The sequence below is a fragment of the Trichechus manatus genome, unplaced genomic scaffold (genome assembly GCF_000243295.1).
Source record: "Trichechus manatus latirostris isolate Lorelei unplaced genomic scaffold, TriManLat1.0 scaffold00122, whole genome shotgun sequence".
Classification (NCBI taxonomy): Eukaryota; Metazoa; Chordata; class Mammalia; order Sirenia; family Trichechidae; genus Trichechus; species Trichechus manatus.
In genome coordinates, this window is record NW_004444058.1 from 1039374 (window position 1) to 1049604 (window position 10231).

A 10231-nucleotide genomic window follows, 5' to 3' on the forward strand; every position below is an offset into this window, starting at 1 on the left:
ATGGAGTTGATTCTGACTCCTGGTGACCCCATGTGTGTCAGACTAGAACTGTGCTCCACAGGGTTTTCAATGGCTGGTTTTTCAGAAGTAGGTTGCCAGGCCTTTCTTCTGAGGAGCCTCTGGGTGGACTCGAACTGCTGACCTTTCAGTTCGCAGCTGAGCACTTAATGTTTACACCACCCAGGGATTCTGTAGCCAGAGTAGGACCACTGCTTCTTCTTTGCTTTCTCATTTTTAGTTTGCTCAAAGAAATACACAGCCATAGTATATTTCACGATAAACCCATGGGTTTATCATGAAAAACAGGCGTTCCCCTCTATGGTGCCCTGCTCCCCAGAGGCCACTGCTCTGGGCTCCTCTAGCCTTTCCCACTTCTAGACAACGCACATTCTGCTACTCTGTGTTCGCCTAACTTTAGGCGTTCCTGCCCTCCCTCCACGCCCCTGTAGGCGATATCACGGGTTTGTGTTGGTGCAGCAGTGATAAGTCAACTGGACCTAAGACTGCGCCTTCTTCTTGTTAATCATTTCCTCTCCTTTCACTGACCAGTTCTCTCCTGGTAATTTTTACCGAGGCATTCCAATGTCTCTGCCATGCCCTTTCTTGATAAATATTTCCATATGTTCCACACATTGGTCCACGTTTTTCCCAGAGAGCCTCTGCCTGCCTCTTGCCTGGATGGGAACCCTGGGTCCCCCTTCACTGTTTTCCAGGGCTCAGGGCTCTGCCTCCTGGCCCCGGTCCTCTTTCTTGCTTCCCTCCTTCACATACTCTAGCTCCTTTCTAAGGAGGTGGCACGAGAGCTATAATTGTGACTGATGGTCTAAAAGTATCTTTCTTCTAACTACTACCCCTTCCCCTTGACTGACAGCTTGGCTGAGTTTAGATTTCTTGTTAGAAATGATTTTCCTCCAGAATTTCCTTCCAGCTTCCAGTGTTGCTCGTGATAAACCCCGATGCTGTTCTGATTTCTCATCCCTGGATTATGAGGTGTGGTCTCCCCAATACTCCTCAGCCCTGCTGAAGCTTTGGGGCTCTCCTCTTTTAGGAGCCCTGACATTTCATGGTGACACGCTTCTGGATGGATCCACGTTCAGCTGCTGAGCCAGGCATGTGGTGGCCCCTTCCGTTCTGGTTACGCATCTCTTTTAGATCTGCATATTATTTTAGTATTTTAAAAATAATAATTATTTCTATTTCATTTTCTCTGCCTTATCTTTCTGGAATATCTATTAATGAGTATTGAAACCTCTGAAATTATCTCCTAATTTCTTATCTTTTCTCTCTAGTTTTTTATCTTTTTGTTCTCCTTTGTGGGAGATTTCCTCAACTTTCCAATCTCTCCACTGAAGTTTCATTTTCATTACCATACACAGAGCTCTCATTCGCTCTCTCATTACTCTTTATTCACAGCATCCTGTTCTTGTTTTATGGATGCAACAGTGTCTATTAACTTAGATGAAACTGACTATATGTATTTTAAAATGAGTTTCTTTCGGTTTGCTAGACTGGCTCCGATTCCTGTATGAACTCTCCTTCTCTTTTCTCTCAGCCTCTGTCAGCCTCGATCTCTTAGGCTTTCCTCAAACGTCTGGTGGTCCAGTTGTCTGCTTCTACTCTGAGGCAGTACGCTGGTGGGAGGCCCATGTGCCTGGGCACCCATGCACGCATGAGCACATGCTTCTTTCCTGGCAGGCTGTCTTTGGCCCCTCACCCTCAGTGTCTGTATCTAGCAGCCTCTGCTCTGGCCTGGGTGGTTTCTGCAGTGGTTCCTTTTGGTCTCCTCAAGGGAGTACCTGCATATGGGTGGCTGACGTCCTAAAGCCAGCATAGGTGAGTGGCCAAGGGCACACATTCCCCTTCCCGCTGCCCTGCAGGCAAATGCCAGCCACACAGTCCCCTGTAGAAGCCCATCCCTCCCCCCCGGACCTGACGTTCCTTTGGTTAGGACTTCACATGGACCTCTGTCACCGGCTCCAAAGCAACCCTACTTTTGGAGCACCTCTGTCCCTTACTGCTCACCAGTCAACCAGGAGGGTCTGACTGATCCCACCCCACCTTTCTGGCACCCATCCCAACCCAGCCTCTGCTAATGCAAACTTGACCCGTAATGATACCCTTGTCCTTGGGTAATTCTGCCCAGCAGGCTCAGGACTGGGATGCACACATAGTTTGGGGGCAGGATTTTGGCTGGCCATGTAAAGCACACCGCATACGGAAAACAGCCCCATTCGCAAGGTAGCCAGGGGCTTAGCTCAATTGAGTGTTCTCAACCAGGGCAATTTTGCCCACCGCAAGGACACTTGGCAGTGTCTGGAGATATATTTGGTTGTCAAAACTAGGGGAGGGGTCCTACGGGCATCTAGTGGGTAGAGGCCAGGGAAGCTGCTAAACACCCTATAATGCACAGGACAGCCTCCACAACAGAGAATGAACAGAACTAAATGTCAACAGTGTCCAGGTTGAGAAATTCTGGCTTAGCTAACCAGAGGCTCACCTTCACAGAGAGAGGTGGGGGACGGACACTGACCTGGGCTTACCCACCTCTGACACAACCCTCCCACCCCAGTAGAAGCATCCCACACACCTCCTTACAATGATGCTCCAGGCACCAGCAGTTATCAGATAAAAACCCCTCCCAGCTCAGCAGTGCAGGGCCCTGCCCCTCCCCCAAGCCCACCCATTGCTCCCCAGCTCCCAGCTCCCAGCTCTGAATCTGAACATTCCTAACCCTAGGCCCGGCTTCCACCACCGGCTGAACTCCAGACACCCAGGGCCGGCTCACACACACAGCGTGTTCCCTAGGAAGCACACAGTGGAAATCAGAACCCTGACTCCAACAGGTAGCCCACACAGGTGACACTCCCCCTGCTGCCCCGCTCACCAGCTCTGAAATGCACACACAGGTGTTGTCCTCCAAAAGCTTGCTCACCTATATCTAGTCTCTCATTAAACTTCCAGAAAATGGGTCATTCCCCTTTCTGACAGGTGAGGAAACCAGGTGCACAGGGAATGTGACCTGCTCGGGGTCACTCTGCCGGTCAGCGTGGAGCTGGGCGAGGACCCAGACACACCCCAAACAAGAGGCTGCACACAAGCAAATCGGGTGAATGAGGGTTCCGGACTCATCCACGGGGTCACTATAGATAAAGATGCTGTGACACACACCATTGGTCACCCAAGCACCGTGCCATAGCTAAGGAGACAGGCACCAAAACTGAAACCAAAACTGAAACCCCAAGAGCCAGGCTCCCCGGGAGAGGGGCTGTGCCTGATCAAATCTATACACAGACTGCGTCCTCGGAGGCAGCAAGCTGTGGGGACACCAGCATGCCACGTCACCCTTCTGTGCCTCAGTTTTCTCACTTGCAGATGAGCAGCTCCTGTGTAGGGTGGTCGTGAGGGTCAGAGGACACTGTCCCCCCATGGGTGTCCAGGCAGGAGGGAATGAGGGGAACCCCTACCTGGTTCACTCCATCTCATTCTCCATGACATCAGCTTAGGGTAGGAAGCTTTTTGAGACACCCAGCTCCCGCGTGGACTGTGGGGATGCTCCTTCTGTCAGCCCCAGTCCTGGGCAGGGCTGACCCTCGAACTCTCTGAGATCCTTGTCATCTCTGTGACTGCGGCATCATTAAGGCCCAGGCCCGTGTTAGGTGTGTCTGTCCCAGAAAAGGAGCTCAGCAGCAGCAGCTGACTGACTGAACAGCCTGTATGTGGGCTCTCCTATTACTCCCGTTTTACAGGTGAGGAAAATGAGGCACAGAGTGGTCCAGGAATTTATAATAAGAATTCATGAAGCTGGAATGTGAGCCCAGCTGGCTTGGATATTAGGTCTTTGGGTGAGTGGTGTCATAGTACACAGGGTACAGAGGCAGGGACCCTCCTGCTGGCCCCAGCTAGGACCTGTAGGTGCCATACATCACTGGTCTTGAGTGGCTCAGCAAGGACCACTCGGGCGCCCCCTGTGCCGGGTGCTGGGCTAAGGGCCAGCACTCACTCAAATCCTCAAAGGGATTCCTGCTCCCATTTTACAGATGCAGAAACTGAGGCTGGGGCCGCTAAGACAGGGTACTGGGGTTTCCCAGTAAGTGGGCCCCCCTTTCATTAGCAGAAGCTGCTGGCCCTCCTCTCTTAGCTGGAGGCACAGAGCTGACACTCCTCTCCACCAGGCCCCCCACCAAGGCAGGTTCATTCTTGGGCTGCTCTGAACTCTCAAGGCTAAAAGGGGTTTGGGAGCCCATCCTGGGAAGAGCTCCTGGGCAGCTCATTCTGTCCGCTCTCCTGACCCCCCTTCAAACTCCCTGGGCTTCCTAAGAGTCCCTCAGCTCTGACGTCTAGACGGAGCTCCCTGCGGGTGGAGAAGTTCTGCTTTAGGGTGAGGACGTGTCTCCCTGGGGGTTTCAAGTGAGGGCAACCGACAGGTGGCGGGACACCAGAGCCTGGGGTGGGGGGGCTCTACTCCCTCCCGCAGGGAGAGGAGTTGGGGTGAGGGCACAGAGTTGTCGGAGACACGGGGCGGGGCTTGTGGGCAAAGCCAAGGGAAGGGAAGTCACACCCCTCAGGCTTAGCTGTCTCCCCCCCTCCCCTCTAGGTTTACCTGCGCCGCGGGCGGGCGGCCGATCCAGTCCCCAGGCCCTGCGCCCGCGCTGGGAGGCGTCCCAGGCTCGGTGCTCTGTCCTTTGAGCAGCGCTCGGTCCCTCCCTGTCCCCGCCCCCCCTACTTCCTGTGCGGCCGGCCCGGCGGCAGCGGCGGCGCGCTCCAGCCCCGGGCAGGTGGGCTTACGGGCGGGCGGCAGGACGCGGCCCAGCGGCTGCGGGTCTGGGGCCTCGTCGGAAGGCGGGCGCGCAGGACGGGCGGGGCGGAGCGTGCCCGACCACCTGCTGCCACGACACCTCACCTAGCTGGTCGCCTGCGTCACCGTCTGCACCTTGGCCGGCCCGTACCCACGTGACGCGCGGCCCCACCTGGCTCGCCCTTCCCAAATGGGCCGGAGTCCGCTGGCTGCGCCGCTCCTGGACGCACAGCGCGGCTCGGCTCGCGGATGGTCCCCTCCGCCCAGAGGGAGGAGGCGGGGCGTCACAGCGTTGGGGCCGGACTGCCTGGGCTTCCCTGACCGCGTGCCTGAACCAACTCCCACTGTCCTTCCAGCCCAGCTTCAATTCCTCCACCTCCTCCAGGAAGCCCTCGGGGAAGGAGACTACTTGAGTGAGCGGCAGCTCACCCAGTGCTGTGTCCAGGGAACCTGATGTTTGCAAGCCCCCGGCGGCTGCAGCAGGTCCGTGAGTGGAGCAAACGGTCTATGCTAGCAGTGTACTAACCTAACAATAACTGCACTTAACAACATCTAACCTAAAGGTTGGCAGTTGGAACCCACCCACTAGTGCCGTGGAAGAAAGGGTTGGCGATCTGCTTCCATAAAGATTGTTGTGTTGTTGTTAGGTGCTGTTGAGTAGATTTCAACTCATAGTGACCCCATGTGACAGAGCAGAACTGCTGCCATAAGTTTTCAGAGTAGAACAGCCAAGAAAATTCTATGGGGGCAGTTCTACTCTGTCACATGGGGTCACCATGTGTCAGCAACGGGATTTGTGTTTTTGGCGGTTGCAGAAACGGCCCACCTTTTGAATCCTTCCCCTTCAGAGCTGCTCCAGCTCTTTTCACGCAGAAATGCCGGATCCAGCGAAATCTGCTCCACCCCCAAGAAGGGCTCAAAAAAAGGCAGTTGTGGAGGCTGGCAAGTCCCAAATCTGTGGGTCAGGCGTCAGGCTGGAGGCTCCTCCTGACTCACATGGTTGCAGGGTCTGACGAACCCAACAACATTGGCAGGCGAGAAGGCAAGCTCATGTCGCAAGAACTGGAGGTTAAATGACAAGTCAGATGCAGGATCCAGAACAAGAGTAAGCTTTGCTGGAACATCCATTTATATACTAGAGGCAAACCACACCCTCAAGGAAACTGCCCTTTCAACTGATTGGCTGCTCATAGTAGATCTCATCATGGAGGTAATTACATTACATCAGATCTCAGCATGGAGGTGATTATGTTGTATCAGATTTCATCATGGAAATGATTACATTACATTATGGAAGAGCTATCAGTCCAATGTCTGCCAAACCACTGAGAATCATCGTCTAGCCAAGCTGACACATAACATTAACCATCACACCCACCCTCTTGCTCCCATTTGCTGGGCAGCTCCCCCTCTGGCCTCCCTCCCTGGAATGATGAGGGGATGGCATAACTGATCCCCAGTATTCCCTCCTCCCTTCTCTGTAGAGCTCGTAGCCCCCACCCAGTGACTGGCTGCCCCTCCCAGTGGGAGGAGCATCCTTCCCACCCACAGAGTCAGGTGATACACTCTAGCCAATGGGACGTGAGCTGCATGCTGAGACCTGAGTGGAAGCTTTCAGAGCCACTTTGCCTTTCCACAAGGTCCCTAGACTTTTCCTCCTCAGGGGAGCAACATGGGTATACTCTGCCTCTCCTTTAGCTCGAGTCCCAGAGAGAGGCCACAGGGTGCTGAGCCACCTCCACCACTGCAAGCCTTGAAATGTGAGGCTTGTTTGTTATGCAGCAGCATCTGCAGGCCCTGACTGACGACTCCTCTCTCCTGGCCCTTCACACAAGGCTGGTCCAAGAGTGAAGGCTGGTCTGGGGGTGGGTCAGTGCCACTGGCCCAGAAAAGGGCCACAAAACCTGAGACCTGGAGGATGATTGGGAGTTAGCTTGATGAGAGGGGACAGAAGTGTGTTCTAGGCAGGGGCACAGCACATGCAAAGGCCCTGAGGTGGGACGGAGCCTGTGGGGCTGGGAGCAGAGACAGCCTGGGAGCAGGATGGTATGAGGGTGGGGACAGACTGGGCAGGAACTTGTGGGCTGGAGGAGCGGGGTGGGGAGTCTGTTTTCATTTCAACAGCAGGTAGGAACTCAGGGTTTAAGCAAGGAGGCAGCCCCTCCAAGTGGGAGGAGCATCCCAAGGAGGCACCGTGATCAGATATGGTGGAAAGGGGCCCCTCTGGCTGCCAGGGAGAGAGTGGGATAGATGTGGCTGAGACACACACCTTGACTCCCTAACCCAAACCAAGCCTGAGTGTGTTGAAGTTGATGCTATCCTGCCTCTGCATGAATACTTCCAGGACGGGGAAGTCACCACTTCCCAAGACAGACTATTTCATTGTCCCCTGCTACTATATTTCTGTCGTCCGTCATATTACATAAATTCTGTATTGTTCATCATTGCAGGCACTCCTCCTTTCCCCAAGACACTTCAGTCTGCCCACATCCTCTTTAAAATGTGGTCATCAGAACAGAACCAAAAGGCTACTCTAGGACAAGAAGAGGAGAAACAACATTCACCTCTTCTCTTCTGGATACTATACCTCTGTTAATACAACCTCTTCTTGCTAAGACTCTAATGTGTATTCAACTCATAGCACCAAGTCCAGGGCCCTGCATACAGAAGGTGCTCAACAAGTGCCTGGTGCCTCACAGATGTGACCCGAGGTCCGAGAACTCAGCCCAACAAGTGCTGGGTGTGCCAGCCCCACTCCTGATTCCATCTCCATTGTTTGCTTTTCAGGAAAGGCCATTGCCAAAGGCTCCATTTAGATACTCCATCTGGGCACTGGCGGCCCAGGAGTGTAGACCCTCCTTCATCCCAGTGCCACCTCCCCAGGGCCTGGTAGCCACGTGAGTTTGCTGCCCTCTGCTGGGTGAGGACATTGTCGCAGGCTCCCGGCCCTGGTTTGGCATTTTCTTGGTGTCCTGGTTTGGACAGTGGCCCTGCCCGGCACACCTGCGCCTGGCCTGCGCAGTCCCTGCCCTGCACCTTCCCTCCTCCCTGTCCCCAGTGTTTGCCCAGCAGAGGGGCTGGGGCTGCTGGGGAGCCCGGAGGTGCTCCCTTGTGTGCAGGGGTGACCTGAGCAGGGGCACGGCCTGACCATGTCAGTCCCCAGTGTGGAGTGAAGGGCTGAGGGCCGGCCTCTAGATGGTGATCTGGGCCCTGGAGCCCCCGGACATTCAAACTGACTCCTGGGTGGCTCCGAGAAAAGGTGGGCAGGCTCTCACCCCTACGGCCACTTCAGGCATGCACCCCTGCAGCCCTGCGCACGAGAGGGAGAGGAGCAGCTCTGGTAGTGGAAGAGGGTCCTGGACATGGCACCACTAAGGCTCATCCTGCCCTTCCTGGCCTCCCCACCAGCCTGGTGAGAGTGTCAACCTCGGAGAATGAAAAGCAGGGCTGGGAAGAGTGGCTGCTGGCCAGCCTAGTGGTCTGTAGCTTCAAACATCTGGACCCCCTGGGGTCATCTCCTCCTTCCCCTTGTCCCCCAGAGCCCTGGAGATGACCCCATTGTTAGAGCACTGAGCTCCCAGCTGCTAGCCCCAGGGTCCTGGGGACAGAGCCAGCATCCGACACTTCTCTTGGGAGGTAAGAGGTGGCAGCTTCTGCCACGGCACTCACTGAGTGCCGGAAGACCCTCAGAGTCCTTGGCAGGGGGAAGAGTGTGAACCCCCAACCCTGACAGGTATTGGAGATTTGCTGTAAGGATGTCAACGATTGCTGTCTGCTGGAGAAGCTGGCCCATTTGCTGCGGCTGGGGGGTCCTGTGCACCTGTGGGCCCACTTTAAGTCACCTAAACTTGTGCTCAGTCCACTTTGGGTCGTGTTTGGGCATGACCCAAAGAGGTAGAGCCCTCAGGCCAGCACTCCCTGGAGGCTGAGGCTGTGGAGCATGTTCTTCAGGCCAGGGCCGGGTGGCAGTGCCCGCCTGCCCACCCGTAGCCCTCCCTGGGGGCACAGTGCTTGCCCCAGGAATGTGGGGAGCAGAAGGAAAAAGCTGAACACCATGCCTTTCTTCTCAGGCCTTGGCATTGGGCTGACCTGTCCTTCCCTGCAGGGCCTGTGGGCTGTCCCTGCCCCGCCTGCGGGTGGCTGGGAAAGGGTTCCCGTTGACCTTTGATGTTACAGCACTGCCAGGGGGCCTGTAGACAGAGGCTCCTCTGTCTGAGCTGGCTAGTGGAAGACCCAGGGCGGGGTGGGGCCAGCAGGCGGGTGAGGGGGCATGAGGAGCTAAGCGGGCTGAGCCAATTCACCAGCCCACCAGGGTGGCCATGCTAAGCAGGAGGCTCAGCTCAGGGAACAAATGATTGCTCCTCTGGCGGCCCCAAAGCAGCAAACGGGAACTTGACAAGACAGTCATCACCTTCAATGAAGTGCCTACTGTGTGCCAGGCCTGGTGCTAGGTGCTTCATATGCACCATCTTAACTAAATTCTTACAAGAAAGAACTCCCTACAACGGCGATATTGTTCCATTTTATGGAGAGGTGCTGCATCATGCCTGTTGTCCCCTGGCTAGTGATGAACAAGGCAGAATTAGAACTCATGTCTGTCCTGCTCCAGAGTCCAAGATCCTAGCAATAATAATTAGGAACTAATTTCAAATTTTGTCTGTAAATTTGTCCAACTGCGGTGGCCTGGGCATTGTTATGATACTGGAAGCTATGCCACAGGTATTTCAAATACCAGCAGGTCACCCATGATGGACAGGTTTCAGTGGAGCTCCAAGACAAAGACAGACCAGGAAAAAAGGCCTGGCAATCTACTTCCAAAAAATCAGCCAAGAAAAACCCTATGGATCACAACAGAATATTGTCCAATAGAGTGCTGGAAAATGAGCCCACTAGGTTGGAAGATACCCAGAATATACAGTGGCTGCAACAATTGTCTCAAGCATACCAAGGATCATGAAGATGGCACAGGGTGTTTTGTTCTATTGTACGTGGTATCACCAGGAGTTGGAGCCAACTCTTGACAGCAACTAACAACAACAACATTTGAGGTTGACAAAAAAGTATGGCATATTTTCAGCTGCTAATTGAAAGGTTGGAGGTTTGAGTCTACCCAGAGGCCTGGTGTTCTACTTCTGAAAAATCAGCCATTGAAAACCCTATAGAGCACAATTTTACTCTTGTACACATGAAGTCACCATGAGTTAGGATCAACTCCATGGCAACTGTTCTTTTTTATAGTGCATAAAACAAAAAAAAAAACAAAAACAAAAAAACAAAACAAAACATGTATTTCCCCCTAGCTGAGAATTTAAAACATTACAGGTAATTTGGCAATGACAATGTAGCTGGTACCAGATTTGCCTCCTGCCATAAACAACTAGAACACTGAACAAAATAGAAGAAGCAACTGTTTTTTAAACATTGGACAACAGGAAG